This window comes from Ylistrum balloti, unplaced genomic scaffold (genome assembly GCF_031769215.1).
Source record: "Ylistrum balloti isolate Yb309-2 unplaced genomic scaffold, AGI_CSIRO_Ybal_v1 Utg369840, whole genome shotgun sequence".
Classification (NCBI taxonomy): domain Eukaryota; kingdom Metazoa; phylum Mollusca; class Bivalvia; order Pectinida; family Pectinidae; genus Ylistrum; species Ylistrum balloti.
The window spans coordinates 1,351,116-1,368,963 of NW_026781998.1; positions in this window are offsets into that span (position 1 = coordinate 1,351,116).

The window sequence follows — 17,848 nt, forward strand, 5'->3', positions numbered from 1 at the left end:
CGTGGTCGAGCAGGTGACCCAATACAGTTACAGGAAACTAAAGTACGTGGGGAAAATCCACATGGTCGAGCAGGTGACCCAATACACTTACAGGAAACTAAAGTACGAGGGGAAAATCCACATGGTCGAGCAGGTGACCCAATACAGTTACAGGAAACTAAAGTACGCAAGGAAAATCCATGTGGTCGAGCAGGTGACCCAATACAGTTACAGGAAACTAAAGTACGCGGGGAAAATCCACATGGTCGAGCAGGTGACCCAATACCGTTACAGGAAACTAAAGTACGCGGGTAAAATCTACGTGGTCGAGCAAGTGACCCAATACAGTTACAGGAAACTAAAGTACGCAAGGAAAATCCACGTGGTCGAGCAGGTGACCCAATACAGTTACAGGAAACTAAAGTACGTGGGGAAAATCCACATGGTTGAGCAGGTGACCCAATACAGTTTCATGACCATTCCAGAATTTGAACCCTGGACAGCGAGGTGAAAGGCGAGTGTAGTACCACTGTGTCACACACGACTGACTGAAATGAAATGGAAACATTGTTTTTCTTAAGAACCAGATCACAGTTTGCAAGGTAAAAAATATTCCCTTTAACACTTATAAGTACAGTTGATCATCCACAATCAATTGCGTGAAGTCTCCTGCCTAATGGTCAAGGTAGTCAAAGGCAAGGAAAAGGTCTTTCTCTTTTTTTTAAATCGGATAAGTCAATTCAGGTTCACTTCGTCAAATGTACAGGTCAGGTATGAAATTTTTGACCAGGTAATTTTTCTGTTGACATGATGAAGATGATCAGTATGAAACAGGGAAAATGCATGACAGAGGATTAGGTTCAAGATGGTTTGTTAAAACAATAAGGGAACATGATCAGAATCATTTGAGAGTTGCATGACTAATAAGGCATGGATCAGTGTTCAGAGCCATTATCGCACAATCTCTCATACTGTAAACCAGCTTTCCTTTCTGGCTACTAACTTTAGTGATTTCAGTGATATAACAAGTTCATGGTGAATTATTTTCGCGAATTTTGAGCCACTATTGTAAAATTCAAAGAGCATGGTCTGCATTTAAACCCCACTCGCAGCAATATTTATGGTCACTAATTTGACCACGACAGGTGAGTTTACCGTAGGATATCTGAGGAACATGGGTCAGTAGCAACCTGTTCATAGACCGGAACACCTTTTGACAAGTTATTAACAGCAGTACCGTACCCAGAGGGATGAACCAGTCTAATTGACTTTCAAATTCATTAGGTGTCTAGTGTTTTTATTTAGATAGCAATGTGAAAGTCAATCACTGTTATCTAAAAGCTTGCATGGCTTCATATAAAGCTAACCCAGCCATAAAATTCAAACAGATCTCCACTGGAATGTTTCATTTACTAAACACAAACTTGTCAGAATCAAACACTCCAGGGAATAAATTGTCCTCAACACTGAATTCAACAATATGTGTTGAATAAATTCTGGATAAACTAAACAAGATAAAGAGTCATTTTATAAAGCAACATGTTAATTATGAAAATTGGAGTTCATGGTCAACGTTTTAACTTGTGATGATTAATTTTTAAATTTTGTTTCACTTGTGATAGTCGTGAAAGTAAATCTTATGTGAAAGAAAACTGTTTTACAGTGTATTCAGCTTCAAACTTAATCCTACTTTTTGTTTAAGCGTAAACTGGCAATAGGGCAAAAGTAAAACCACATCGAAAGTTTCCTGATCATTTCAGATTTCCTTTGCCATAGCTTTTATAAAGAATATGACTATTTATAAACAGGTTCTATTTTACCTGGAAAAGGTGTCGATGATGTGGAATGGTAGACAGAATGATGTGGGTGTGTTTTCTCTTAGAAGGTCAATGTTTGCACTCAGTTTATCTGGTGAACACTTGAGGGGCCGCAATACTCAGTAGATACTATCTTCTGGCTGATTCCATTAAATAAGATGATTTATGTGTTGTTTTAGACCCTGTCTTGACATCAGCATTGCCATCATATTATAATACACACACATTCAGTCATAATTTTTAAACTTTTAGCGTGCTGATAAACGATTGATAATTTAGATTCTGTGTTTTTTTCGTTGGGAGAGACAGTAATCATAGCCTCAAAAGTGTTCATTGGTGTCCTCGCCACACTGCTCAGCACTTGCGTCAGATGGCTGATGGGATTAACTGTGTAACAACGAAAGCGCATTGGCAAAATTACTCAATTCAAATTGAAAATATTTGATTTCCTAAATCACAACCATCTAACAATAAACACAAGCCTTGTTAGATGCCTGTTTTTTGTTTACCCCAACGGTCACACAAACTTTTTTTAAACCAAAAGCTAATCCTGAAAATTGCAGACACAACTTTGCCCCAGGATGGAAAGATAAGGATGGATTTTGACTTGTTACTCAGTGATATCATACATCATTGATGAATGCTAATGCTAAGATACCTCTATGATGCCAACAATGCAAATTAGATTTTATACCATATCTTTGCAGATAAAATCCTTTATCCTTACATGTAACATCATAATTCATACTTTATGGGTGATTTATCAAAATTCCAAACTGAAAGAGTCCTATTCATGTTATAAGAATCAAATTCTGATTAAACTTTGGTGTAATCTTTATCAAAATTCCAAACTGAAAGAGTCCTATTTATGTAGTACTATCAAATTTTTATTAAACTTTGGTTTAATCTTTGTTAAAATTTCAAACTGAAAAAGTCCTATTTATGTAGTACTATCTAATTTTGATTAAACTTTGTATTTATAAGCAAGAGACATGAACAACATCAGAACATTGAAGAGAAAAACTGTATAATCAATCATTAAACAAATTATGGAAAGAGAAAACACATAATCATTATCTTATATATTCACTAGCTTTTTAGACTAAAGGTAGAGATCTTTTTCCCAATACATTAAAGAGTGAAACCTCTGAATAGATTTTTATGTCATTATGTGAGGAGAAAGAAAATTCTGAAGACGCAGTAACAAACAGACAAGCATGGATTTCATATGTGAAAAAATTTACTGTTTACTGTCTGTATTTATTGTGAGTCAGATTTGTGATAAAGTAAAGTCATTATTATATCCATGTACATGGTATTGTGACTTAGGTATGTGATGAAATGAAGCTTCATCATCTGTTTTTATTGTGACTTAGGTGTGTGATGAAATGGAGTCTTTGTTATCTGTTTTTATTGTGACTTAGGTATGTGATGAAATGAAGTCTTCATTATCTGTTTTTATCGTGACTTAGGTGTGTGATGATTTGAAGTCTTCATTCTCTGTTTTTATTGTGACTTAGGTGTGTGATGAAATGAAGTCTTTGTTATCTGTTTTTATTGTGACATAGGTGTGTGATGAAATGAAGTCTTTGTTATCTGTTTTTATTGTGACATAGGTGTGTGATGAAATGAAGTCTTTGTTATCTGTTTTTATCGTGACTTAGGTATGTGATGAAATGAAGTCTTCATTATCTGTTTTTATCGTGACTTAGGTATGTGATGAAATGAAGTCTTCATTATCTGTTTTTATCGTGACATAGGTGTGTGATGAAATGAAGTCTTTGTTATCTGTTTTTATCGTGACTTAGGTATGTGATGATTTGAAGTCTTCATTATCTGTTTTTATCGTGACTTAGGTATGTGATGAAATGAAGTCTTCATTATCTGTTTTTATCGTGACTTAGGTGTGTGATGAAATGAAGCTTCATTATCTGTTTTTATTGTGACTTAGGTATGTGATGAAATGAAGTCTTCATTATCTGTTTTTATTGTGACATAGGTGTGTGATGAAATGAAGTCTTCATTATCTGTTTTTATTGTGACTTAGGTGTGTGATGAAATGAAGTCTTCATTCTCTGTTTTTATTGTGACTTAGGTGTGTGATGAAATGAAGTCTTTGTTATCTGTTTTTATTGTGACTTAGGTGTGTGATGAAGTGAAGTCTTTGTTATCTGTTTTTATTGTGACTTAGGTATGTGATGAAATGAAGTCTTCATTATCTGTTTTTATTGTGACTTAGGTATGTGATGAAATGAAGTCTTCATTCTCTGTTTTTGTTGTGACTTAGGTGTGTGATGAAATGAAGCTTCATCATCTGTTTTTATTGTGACTTAGGTATGTGATGAAATGAAGTCTTCATTATCTGTTTTTGTTGTGACTTAGGTATGTGATGAAATGAAGTCTTCATTATCTGTTTTTATCGTGACTTAGGTATGTGATGAAATGAAGTCTTCATTATCTGTTTTTATCGTGACTTAGGTATGTGATGAAATGAAGTCTTCATTCTCTGTTTTTATTGTGACTTAGGTGTGTGATGAAATGAAGTCTTCATTATCTGTTTTTGTTGTGACTTAGGTGTGTGATGAAATGAAGTCTTCATTATCTGTTTTTGTTGTGACTTAGGTGTGTGATGAAATGAAGTCTTCATTATCTGTTTTTGTTGTGACTTAGGTATGTGATGAAATGAAGTCTTCATTATCTGTTTTTATCGTGACTTAGGTATGTGATGAAATGAAGTCTTCATTATCTGTTTTTATCGTGACTTAGGTATGTGATGAAATGAAGTCTTCATTATCTGTTTTTATCGTGACTTAGGTATGTGATGAAATGAAGTCTTCATTATCTGTTTTTATCGTGACTTAGGTATGTGATGAAATGAAGTCTTCATTATCTGTTTTTATTGTGACTTAGGTGTGTGATGAAATGAAGTCTTCATTATCTGTTTTTATCGTGACTTAGGTGTGTGATGAAATGAAGTCTTCATTATCTGTTTTTGTTGTGACTTAGGTGTGTGATGAAATGAAGTCTTCATTATCTGTTTTTGTTGTGACTTAGGTGTGTGATGAAATGAAGTCTTCATTATCTGTTTTTGTTGTGACTTAGGTATGTGATGAAATGAAGTCTTCATTATCTGTTTTTATCGTGACTTAGGTATGTGATGAAATGAAGTCTTCATTATCTGTTTTTATCGTGACTTAGGTATGTGATGAAATGAAGTCTTCATTATCTGTTTTTGTTGTGACTTAGGTGTGTGATGAAATGAAGTCTTCATTATCTGTTTTTGTTGTGACTTAGGTGTGTGATGAAATGAAGTCTTCATTATCTGTTTTTGTTGTGACTTAGGTGTGTGATGAATTGAAGTTGTTTTTTATTTGATCATTATTATATTTTATCATTTTTATCTCCACATATCTGGTATGAAATGTTGTTTAAACATTTATAACTACATGTTGCTTCTTTCTTGTTGTTACGCTCAATTTAACCATGAGAGGTGATGTGACAGATAAATATATCATGCTTAAGTGGTTGACACTATTTGAGCTAGAACAAACACAGGTTATCACAAATGAATCCAGTTCACGGGACCTGACCGATGTTAAATACAGTCCTAAGTGCAGAACTCTCATTAATGGAGAATGATTTTGTATTTTGATCTGGAACAGAGGCTCCTTTTATATCTGGTGTAGTGTCAGCCAGTCATTAATCACTTTTGAATTTTAACCGGTGAAATTCAAGATGAAAGAACTTTTCATGATTTCAATTAGCATTTTCAATATCGTCTTTTCAAAATTATTGAATGTTGTTTTGTTATTATGGATATGTTTGATATGAAGTAATTCATGCAATAGTTTTGATAATCTGTATGTTTCTGCAATCTTTTTTAAAATTGTTGTCAATGAAAATGGTTTTACCTTCTTTAAAAAGTTGACTTTGAAAAAAAAAACTTGTTTAAATCATTTTAATATAGAATTGTAGAATTGTATGTATTGTAGTACAGACTCTAAGTTACCCTCATTATCATACAAATGCATGTTTCTGTGGTAATAAACTGCTATCAAAAATATATGAAGCACCTTTCATCTAAACTTATTCATTTTCAATCCTTTCATGTGGTTTTGATCTACAATTGTAAATGGGTACAGTTTACTATACCACTGACACACAGACATGCCACAAGTTATCTTTGTTGGAACAGGCCTATTCATTTGATATTTATATGATATCATTCCAGGAGTAATCTTAAGTATTCTTTCCAAGGTTGTCCATTGTGATAGTAGGCTTTGATTGCTTTTTACATTTTCGATGAAAAAAGGTTATAGAGAAACAGTGAAACTTTAAAGAAATGTCTGTTCTAGATGGGAAATATCTGTATATTATACCTGGCACATGTGTCATTGTAAAACTAATTTTGAAAGAAATTACCTCATATGTACTATTGACTGATGATAATGAATTACTAAGGAATTGAGGGCATATACCCGAATACTTTGACAATCACAATTGTTTCATTTAGTGTGATAACAGCAAGTATATTTTAATGTCACCTGAGACAAAGTTTTTTTTTCGGCATCAAGCATTGTGCATTGTGTGTTGTGCGTTGTGCGTCATAAACTTTTAACATTTTCAACTTCCTTTGGCAAACCTCTAAACTGATTTCAATGAAATTTTACAGAAATCTTCCATGGCTTAAGACACACCAAAATTGTAAAGTATGTGGTCTTCAACCCCAAAGGGCCTGAGGGGCGGGGCCAAAAATGGTCAAACTGATTGAAACTTCAAAAATTGTCTTCTCAAATTCCAGGTATGGTAGAATCAAGTACTCCTTATGAATGTAAAGGCTTCAGATGCTTTACCAAAATTGTGAATTTCATGGCCCCAGGGTCTCTATGAACCATGATATTATAGACAGATATAAATCATGTCCTATAAACTATAAACTGTTCTCTATGAACCAGGATATTATAGACAGATATAAATTATGTCCTATAAACTGTTCTCTATGAACCATGATATTATAGACAGATATAAATTATGTCCTATAAACTGTTCTCTATGAACCATGATATTGTAGACAGATATAGATTATGTCCTACAAACTATAAACTGTTCTCTATGAACCAGGATATTATAGACAGATATAAATTATGTCCTATAAACTGTAAACTGTTCTCTATGAACCAGGATATTGTAGACAGATATAAATTATGTCCTATAAACTGTAAACTGTTCTCTATGAACCAGGATATTGTAGACAGATATAAATTATGTCCTATAAACTATAAACTGTTCTCTATGAACCAGGATATTATAGACAGATATAAATTATGTCCTACAAACTATAAACTGTTCTCTATGAACCATGATATTGTAGACAGATATAAATTATGTCCTATAAACTATAAACTGTTCTCTATGAACCAGGATATTATAGACAGATATAGATTATGTCCTACAAACTATAAACTGTTCTCTATGAACCAGGATATTATAGACAGATATAAATTATGTCCTACAAACTATAAACTGTTCTCTATGAACCATGATATTGTAGACAGATATAAATTATGTCCTATAAACTGTTCTCTATGAACCATGATATTGTAGACAGATATAGATTATGTCCTACAAACTATAAACTGTTCTCTATGAACCATGATATTATAGACAGATATAAATTATGTCCTATAAACTATAAACTGTTCTCTATGAACCAGGATATTATAGACAGATATAAATTATGTCCTACAAACTATAAACTGTTCTCTATGAACCATGATATTGTAGACAGATATAAATTATGTCCTATAAACTATAAACTGTTCTCTATGAACCAGGATATTATAGACAGATATAGATTATGTCCTACAAACTATAAACTGTTCTCTATGAACCATGATATTGTAGACAGATATAAATTATGTCCTATAAACTGTTCTCTATGAACCATGATATTGTAGACAGATATGAAATATGTCCTATAAACTGTTCTCTATGAACCATGATATTGTAGACAGATATAAATTATGTCCTATAAACTATAAACTGTTCTCTATGAACCATGATATTGTAGACAGATATAAATTATGTCCTATAAACTGTTCTCTATGAACCATGATATTGTAGACAGATATAAATTATGTCCTATAAACTATAAACTGTTCTCTATGAACCATGATATTGTAGACAGATATAAATTATGTCCTATAAACTGTTCTCTATGAACCATGATATTATAGACAGATATGAAATATGTCCTATAAACTGTTCTCTATGAACCATGATATTGTAGACAGATATAAATTATGTCCTATAAACTATAAACTGTTCTCTATGAACCATGATATTGTAGACAGATATAAATTATGTCCTATAAACTGTTCTCTATGAACCATGATATTGTAGACAGATATAAATTATGTCCTATAAACTATAAACTGTTCTCTATGAACCATGATATTGTAGACAGATATAAATTATGTCCTATAAACTATAAACTGTTCTCTATGAACCAGGATATTGTAGACAGATATAAATTATGTCCTATAAACTGTTCTCTATGAACCATGATATTGTAGACAGATATAAATTATGTCCTATAAACTATAAACTGTTCTCTATGAACCAGGATATTATAGACAGATATAAATTATGTCCTATAAACTGTTCTCTATGAACCATGATATTGTAGACAGATATAGATTATGTCCTACAAACTATAAACTGTTCTCTATGAACCAGGATATTATAGACAGATATAAATCATGTCCTATAAACTATAAACTGTTCTCTATGAACCATGATATTATAGACAGATATAAATTATGTCCTATAAACTATAAACTGTTCTCTATGAACCAGGATATTGTAGACAGATATAAATTATGTCCTATAAACTATAAACTGTTCTCTATGAACCAGGATATTGTAGACAGATATAAATTATGTCCTATAAACTATAAACTGTTCTCTATGAACCAGGATATTGTAGACTTTACTTATGAACCATCCAATGCACACTTATGTCCTGTATGAACCACCGTACTGACCCTGTCATCTATTTATATAACAGGAAATACTCTTAGTCTTTCCTGTCGTATTAATCCTTAGTTAACTCCCTTTAGTAAGACGTATGCCTTTATCAGAACTCAGTTTGGATCAGGCTAGAGTGAAATATTAGTGAGAAAGTTCAATGTTTTTGTTAGGTTTACGAGCTTTTATCTGTTAAGACTTAACACAAAATTCTTCTGCCTTTTTTTAAGGGTAATCTTAAGCTTTTCTTGTGTTGAAAAGATAAAAAAAAGAGCTAGTTTTAGGCGATGAGATGGAGCTGATGGGGCTGTGTTGGCCATTACTTATCATTTGTTGCAGCAGGATGGAGATAGTGCTGTAGTAGTCGGGCTTCCCGACACCTTGCTCAGCCTGAAGGCTGCTTTATGACAGATGTACCCGCCGAGGTGATCCTCCCATGTACCTAGCTAATCCTGATGTATGACATTAGAGCGATTAGCTACTGCACCGCATTGGCTTCCTAAGCTTCCTTTAATATTTCCAACTCCAATGCTGCATCACAAAAGTCAACAACTCTTCCCTGATTAACTGATGCCAAACTCTCTAGACCAGCGATTCTGTTTTTGAGGAATGGGTCTGGTCGAGCTCTGTTGGCAGAGCATGACTGGTGACAAACATGTTGTAGGCGCTAGAGAACACAGATTAATGGGTATTGTTTCACAGTCTGTTTCAGCTGGAATTACATACAGGGGAGACAACTCATCAACTAGTAATTTGGTCTGCTAGAATGATGAATGAAATAATTGAAGGATTACTATTGGGTTTTAGGAATTTCCTAACAGGTCATGCTGGCTGTAGAAAAAATCTTTTACATGACACCACATGTTGCAGATAATGTTATTGTAACTTGACATCACACACTGACTGCAGATAAATATTCATCTTTTGACATCAGATACTGACTAGATAAAGTATTTATATTTTGACATCATAAACTGACTGTAAAACAAGTATCATAACTTAATATCAACACTGATTGTAGAAAAAATTGTTGTAACTTGACATCACATACTGACTGTATAAAGTTAGAGTAACTTGACATCACACACTGACTGTATATAAAATTATTGTAACTTGACATCACACACTAACTGTGTATAAAGTTAGTGTAACTTGACATCACACACTGACTGTATATAAAATTATTGTAACTTGACATCACACACTAACTGTATATAAAGTTATTGTATCTTGACATCACACACTGACTGTATATAAAATTATTGTAACTTTACATCACACACTGACTGTATATAAAGTTATTGTAACTTGACATCACACACTGACTGTATATAAAATTATTGTAACTTTACATCACACACTGACTGTATATAAAGTTATTGTAACTTGACATCACATACTGACTGTATATAAAATTATTGTAACTTTACATCACACACTGACTGTATATAAAGTTATTGTAACTTGACATCACATACTGACTGTATATAAAGTTATTGTAACTTGACATCACACACTGACTGTATATAAAGTTATTGTAACTTGACATCACACACTGACTGTATATAAAATTATTGTAACTTGACATCACATACTGACTGTATATAAAATTATTGTAACTTGACATCACATACTGACTGTAGATAAAGTTTACACTAAATGACTGAAAATGAAATAAGACATTTTAGAAAGATAAGAAAATTTTAGATTTAGTTTGTCCATATGTATATAGAAATAACTGACTAGAGGTAAATTTAATCAGATGTAGAATTGAGTTTCATCTGAATTACTGGAATGAGATATTTCTCCACATGTTTTAGCCTTATTAGGAACCTGAAGTAAAATTAACCACCAATTTTGAGTTCATTGGTACTCTTCATGATGATATCTGCCTGATCAAATGCTTTAAATATTGCCAAAAATGCTGATTCTTATTTCGTTACTTGAAATATAAAAGGTTGTATGAACTGCAGCACTTCATCTCTATATATATAAGTAATTATGTATGTGCTCTCTGTGTGATCAGTTTTAAACTTTTATTGAGGTACAAATGTAAGCTTGGGACTAGATATTCTAAAAAAATTGAATGATAATGCCACACTATATGTTTTTTGAAATTATAAATGAATAACTTTGAAATTAGATAACATTTGCTATTGATTGTAGTTTTGTTAAAGAATGGATTTTTGAATAAGTACATGGAGCAATTGAACTTTTTGAACGGGCTTATTGGGAATGTTCTAAGAAGACACAGAAATGTCAGTTGCTATGAATGAGCACTGGTATAGATATTGCCATTGTTGAAACACTACTGGCATAGAATTATACAACAGCTTTAAAAAACATCAGGACAAAACTAGATCTCAATTGCGATAATGAGAGCAAACAAGCACAAATATAGTAAAAATTCTAAAAGTTTCTGAAAGAATCTTTGTTTCTTAAGAAGTTCTAAAAGGGATCTATATATTACCAGAAGATTTAAGAGGGACCTTTTTTCATCTCAAGGAGTTCTTAGAGGTATCTTTGTTTCTCAAGAAGTTCTAAAAAGGATCTATATATCAAGAAATGCTGAGGGGGACCTTTGTTTCTCAAGATGTTCTTCTAAAAGGGATCTTTATATTTCCAGAAATTTATTTTAAGAAGTATCTTTGTATCTCAAAAAGCCATTTTGTTTCAGAAGTCCTTATTCAAGGTTATCAATAGCTACACAGCCATTTTGTTTCAGAAGTCCTATTTCAAGCCCTTCAATTAGAATCCATCATGACTATCATTCTACCAAACTCCAATAGTTTTTCTCTCTACAGAATTTCTACTTCTAAGAATTATCTGTACTATTTTTCCAAATCTTTCTTGGCATTTCATCTTGTTGGCCTGACTGCGTTGCATCCTCAAGTTTTCTCCTTCTGCCAGGAAATTTTGTGGGATTCACATTTGTGTAATGATTTTGGTTTCCTTGCTTTTCAAGTCTGCCTTTGCCATTTTTCACTAAAATCTATGAGCTTTAGAATTCTTGATATCTGCTGTAAGACTTGTGCAATTAGGGCCTGGATTCCATCGGAAAAGGATTAAAGATTCCATGCATTGTGCATTTGGACAGAGTTGGGTAATTACACACACTCCTGAGCCTTTCTTTCTAAATCACCATTTGAAAACATGACTGTTGTCGACCCCATGGGGTCTATAGGCCTACAGACATTACGGATTGTATCAGTGATATAGGCCCTCCAAGCCAGAGTCATCCTGCTGTCACAGCCATGGAAGGTGTGTTCTAGAAGAAACCTAGCTACAAAGACTTCAGCTATACTTTTTTTCAGATAAGCATGTTTTACTAATACTGTTTCCTAGTAAAGTTCTGACAAATTGTCAATACAGATCAATATCTCACGTTTTAACTCTGAAACAGAATATCTCAAACAAACCCTAGAAGTTAACAGAAATAAGTAAACATCACAGTCCATAATTCTGATTTATTTTGTATATGACTTTATACAGTAAAAAAGACAAAGGAAAACACCCTTTTGTCTTCTACTCTGACATGTACAATGTATAAAAAACACTGTGCACAAAAGGTTTCCACATACTTTTTATACACCCACTCAAATCTGGTACCAACAAGAGTATTACTGTGAATGTTTATCTGTGTTGAGTACCCCTAAGGGTATCACTGAGAATGTTTGTCTGTGTTGAGTATCCCTAAGGGTATCACTGTGAATGTTTGTCTGTGTTGAGTATCCCTAGGGGTATCACTGTGAATGTTTGTCTGTGTTGAGTATCCCTAGTGTATCACTGTGAATGTTTGTCTGTGTTGAGTACCCCTAAGGGTATCACTGTGAATGTTTGTCTGTGTTGAGTATCCCTAGGGGTATCACTGTGAATGTTTGTCTGTGTTGAGTATCCCTAGGGGTATCACTGTGAATGTTTGTCTGTGTTGAGTACCCCTAAGGGTATCACTGTGAATGTTTGTCTGTGTTGAGTATCCCTAGGGGTATCACTGTGAATGTTTGTCTGTGTTGAGTATCCCTAGGGGTATCACTGTGAATGTTTGTCTGTGTTGAGTATCCCTAGGGGTATCACTGTGAATGTTTGTCTGTGTTGAGTATCCCTAGGGGTATCACTGTGAATGTTTATCTGTGTTGAGTATCCCTAGGGGTATCACTGTGAATGTTTGTCTGTGTTGAGTATCCCTAGGGGTATCACTGTGAATGTTTGTCTGTGTTGAGTACCCCTAAGGGTATCACTGTGAATGTTTGTCTGTGTTGAGTATCCCTAGGGGTATCACTGTGAATGCTTGTATGTGTTGAGTATCCCTAGTGTATCACTGTGAAAGTTTGTCTGTGTTGAGTATCCCTAGTGTATCACTGTGAAAGTTTGTCTGTCGGTATCACTGTGAATGTTTGTATGTGTTGAGTACCCCTTAGGGTATCACTGTGAATGTTTGTCTGTGTTGAGTATCCCTAGGGGTATCACTGTGAATGTTTGTCTGTGTTGAGTACCCCTTAGGGTATCACTGTGAATGTTTGTCTGTGTTGAGTATCTGTAAGTGTATCATTGTGAATGTTTGTCTGTTTGATGTTCAATAAATTTTCATTTTCTCTGTCAACTGCTGTTTGTGTCATGTATAAATCTGTGTTGAGTATCTATAAGTGTATCACTGTGAATGTTTGTCAGTGTTGAGTATCTCTATGAGGATGTTTGTGGGTGGCATAATGCGGGGTTCTACAGTACACATAAGCTCGTTAATATGACTTTTGACAAATGAACATTTTCTCACCTAGTTCATGATATTTTTCTGATTTTCTAAAGCTCAGAACTTTAAAAGTGTATCCTGCATTTCTCATTTTTTTGTGGAGAATGCATTTTTGTGTATTATAGGAAAACTTTGTTGTCGCTATTGTGCTGGTGATATTAAATTGATATAAATGCACTCCACTGTGAATTAATTCATCATTTATCATTTTCAAGGTAAAGGCAATCTCAATTAAGTTACCATTACCTTTGTAAATCTTTCTACACAAGCACCAAATACTCACACCCATTTTTCACATCATCCATTGAAAAAAATGACAAACTTGTATAGAGAACTTGTGACTTAGAGAAACTGTCTATATCTAAAGTCATATCAGTGACTAGCACTAATTACAGTCAGTTTTCAGAATATTTTACATATTGAAGAAATGAATTAAAATCATTTGATTTTTTATTTTATGTATGCAGAAGGTTGACAATTAAGGCTGTGATTAATGTCACACAAGTTAATGTCACCTACCTAGAGTGCTTCTTTTATGATTCATCAGGGTAAATTATACAACTCTAATGAAATCCACCATTTTGTGTTACCATTACTTTCATAATAGTACAGGTAAGAAGCAGAATAGTGATTAAATAGATAAAAAAACCCATTATAGATGATAACAGGTACAAATACTATATTGAAGCAGAAGGGAGAACTTTGTTGGAGTTGAGGCAAGTGGTGCCATGCAACATTTTACAGTATAAAGTAATGGGATCGCTTAACATATCAAAAACTGTGTGCACATCGTACATTCATCATGTGCATATCATTTGCAGCATCTGATGCTCCACTGTTTGGTCACACATTTCACATGGTTTGCTAAAGATGGTTGATTAATAGGTAATACGGATTGAAAATTCAACTGAAAATTTGTGCTATAATTATGACTAAAATAGCGACCATAGGGATGTTAGAGATGATCAGTGATTATAAAGGTAATTTCGATGGTGATAGTTATTGAAATACAACCAGACCCTGTGTTAATTAATCTCTCTAGTGTAGAGATTTTACATCTCAGAGAGAGGTGAGTGGTATGCCCCAAAAATTACCTGTATGAGGGTATATATATGACAGATCTCTATCGGCCAGGTGTCCTATGTAACAAACAGAACACTTAAAATTTACTTAAGTATAAATAATTTTTTGCAAAATGATAGAAAAATGAGAGAAATACAGAAAGAATATAAATAAGATATCTTATCTGATGGTATAAGATTTTAGACAATTGATTGCTGACACTAAAAAATTTGTAAGCCTATATATACAGAAAATGAATAAATTAAATCCCACACTTATTCAAATGTCATTTCTAAATTTATATAAACCACGTTAGAATATTGCACATTCTTATCATGCATGCATAATTCATGTGCACATTGTATTAAATTTTGGGAACCAACAACACTGCAATTCATAATTCTTCCCATGACAAGATAGGGATATATCCTCCTCTCTGAGGAGTAAAATTATTACAGTATCAATCTTTGGTTGTGGTGATGATTTTTCAAAAGATTAGATATTAGAAAGTAAATTAAAAGCAAAAAGTCATTATCTTTCAGCCCTCCTTTTTCCAACAAAGAAATGTGTAATGGTAAATCATCATTTTCACATATTATGTATTATTCTTTTTTTCCTTGAATAACAGACTTTTGTGACAACCTTTTTAAGAGTTTGTCGTATTTTTTACATTAAAAGGTAATAGTATGAAACTTGGATGAAACAAAAAATATGAAAATGCTTAATTTTCATTTGATTTAATTAGCTTAGAACTGCAAAGCAACTAGAAAATGAAAATTTTGAAAATGCCTTAAATCCTTTATTAGACCATTTTCTAGTATATAAACTTTAATGACTTCACTCTTGGATAGTGAAATTTTTGTGGATGTTTTTCATAATTGAAAAATAGGGTCTCACTCTGCTTCAATTTTTGCAATTTTTACCCAATCAGCCACTTTTAACAAACATAAATATTTGCTTTTGGGTCTTATAAAGGGAAAGTGGTCCATCAGGTCCTGATTCACAAATCTGAAATCCAGATTTTCAGAGTTATATCCAAAGAATTATCTTAGTCATGAGGAAGCAATAAAATACATTAAAACTCACTTGTGTCAAACACACTTGACTCAACTACATTGGATAAGTCAAATGTTGTGTTTGGTCCTGATTTTTTCTCTTCTTTATTTCAGTAAATTAAACACGGATGATTCAAACACTGTAGATTCGAATACTTCACTTGTATCGAATATATTTTGTTGTCCATTCCTTCTAAATTCTATCAAAATTTACTTTTTTGTGTTAAACAGGCATCGATCACCTAGTCTCCAGCAGAAATTTCCTGGCTTCGGTCCTAATGACCGAGTGTGTTCGGTCAGCTGTATCTATGTTTATAAGTTCTATCATAATTTTCAATCAACATTAATCCCTGCATTTACAAAGGTGCACAAGTGAAAGAATTAGGCAACCAAACTTCAAACAAAATACACTGTAGTCTGTTAACCGTAAATCTACTGTGTTTTGTTTACTTTTTTTTTCATTTGCGCATGGCTGCCGGAAACCACATGAAAAAAACAAGCGATAACTTTCTTGCCAATGCAGATTGATAAAAATACAAGTTTGTCACCGACATGTTTGTTTATGATTTTAGATATATTTACTGGATATACATATACAAAGTGTGAGTTTTATTCTAATTTATGGTATACACTCTTACGGTAGTGTATGTGTAAAGTTATACTTCAGTGAAGTTGCTGTGGCCTTCACCTTCTCATAACTTACCTGCTATTGATGTTATATCAATGTAGAGTGTTAATGAGTACGTATTTATTGAGTTTTATTTCAAAATATTGTTTACGAGACTGGTTACTATTAAGGATATAAATGTGAGTACAATATTTGTATTACTTTAGGTATCAATTACGAGTTATGTGTATGAGGTGGGTGCATATCCACACGTGTGCTGCAGTCCAATGGCAAGTGTTTCACACTACATTTTTTGTTTTATATTTGTACTTAAAACTGTTAATTTAAGTAAAAGATATTGTTAGTGTATGAAATTGCAAAATATTTGTATTAATTTCTTATTTATTACTGTGACGCCATGGTATGAGACACGTATGTGGTAAATGAAAATAGGGTCAATCTAAGATGGACAATGTCTTCTTTATAGAAACACAGCTAAGCTGAACCATGGTATGAGTTGAATATTCTTTTGGTCCTGTCAATTTTGACTTATCCATGTTTTACTGTAGTTGATGTTATTTATTGAATCCTACCATCAACTACACATGTAGTCCACAACCAAAATTTCTTCAAAATGTCATACAAAGCATTCTTTTTCAAGTTCTGAGTGCAACTTATATATAACAAAGTATGTAAAAATACAAGAGTCCACGACATGACATTGGGATTTATTTTATATTGAATCATCCTTCATGGTTTTTTTTTCTTTCTTTTTTTTTTGTAGAAGCTTTTAGAATTTATTTTTTCATGGAAAATATCAATCTCAAAGGCTTGAATAAAATCACATGTTAATAGATTCTTTCAGTGAAAAGGACCTGGTAGGATAACAGCCATTTTCGGTCAATCTTATATCTTTATTTGTTTTGTAAGTCTTAGTACTGTTGGATATCTGAAAGCTGTACATCCCCAATATTTAGTATAAGAACAGTACTTTTGAGATACAGTTGTTAGCTCACTTGGCCCAAAAGGCCAAGTGAGGTTTTGCCATACTGCGGCGTCCACGTCAGTTCGTCCGTCCATCCATCCTGCATCTGTCAACTTGTCATTTAAACAACTTCTTCTGAAATACCGAAAGGTGTAGAGTTATTATATTTGGCTGAAAGTTTCCTTTGATGTAGCCAAACAAAATTTGCAAAAAGAAATGACCTTGACCCATATTCAAGGTCACAGAGGTCAAATGAGTTAAAACATTTAAACGACTTCTTCCCAAATACCGCAAGGCCTAGAATCATTATATATGACTGGAAGGTTCCTTTGATGAAGCTTAACAAAGTTTGTGAAAAAAATAACCTTGACCCATGTTAAAGGTCACAGAGGTCAAATGTGTTAAAACCTTTAAACGACTTCTTCAAAAATATCGGAAGGCCTAGAATCATTCATTATATGTGGCTGGAAGGTTCCTTTGATGAAGCTCAATAAACTTTGCAATAAGAAATTACCTTGACCCATATTCAAGGTCACAAAGGTCAAATGTGTTAAAAGCTTTAAACGA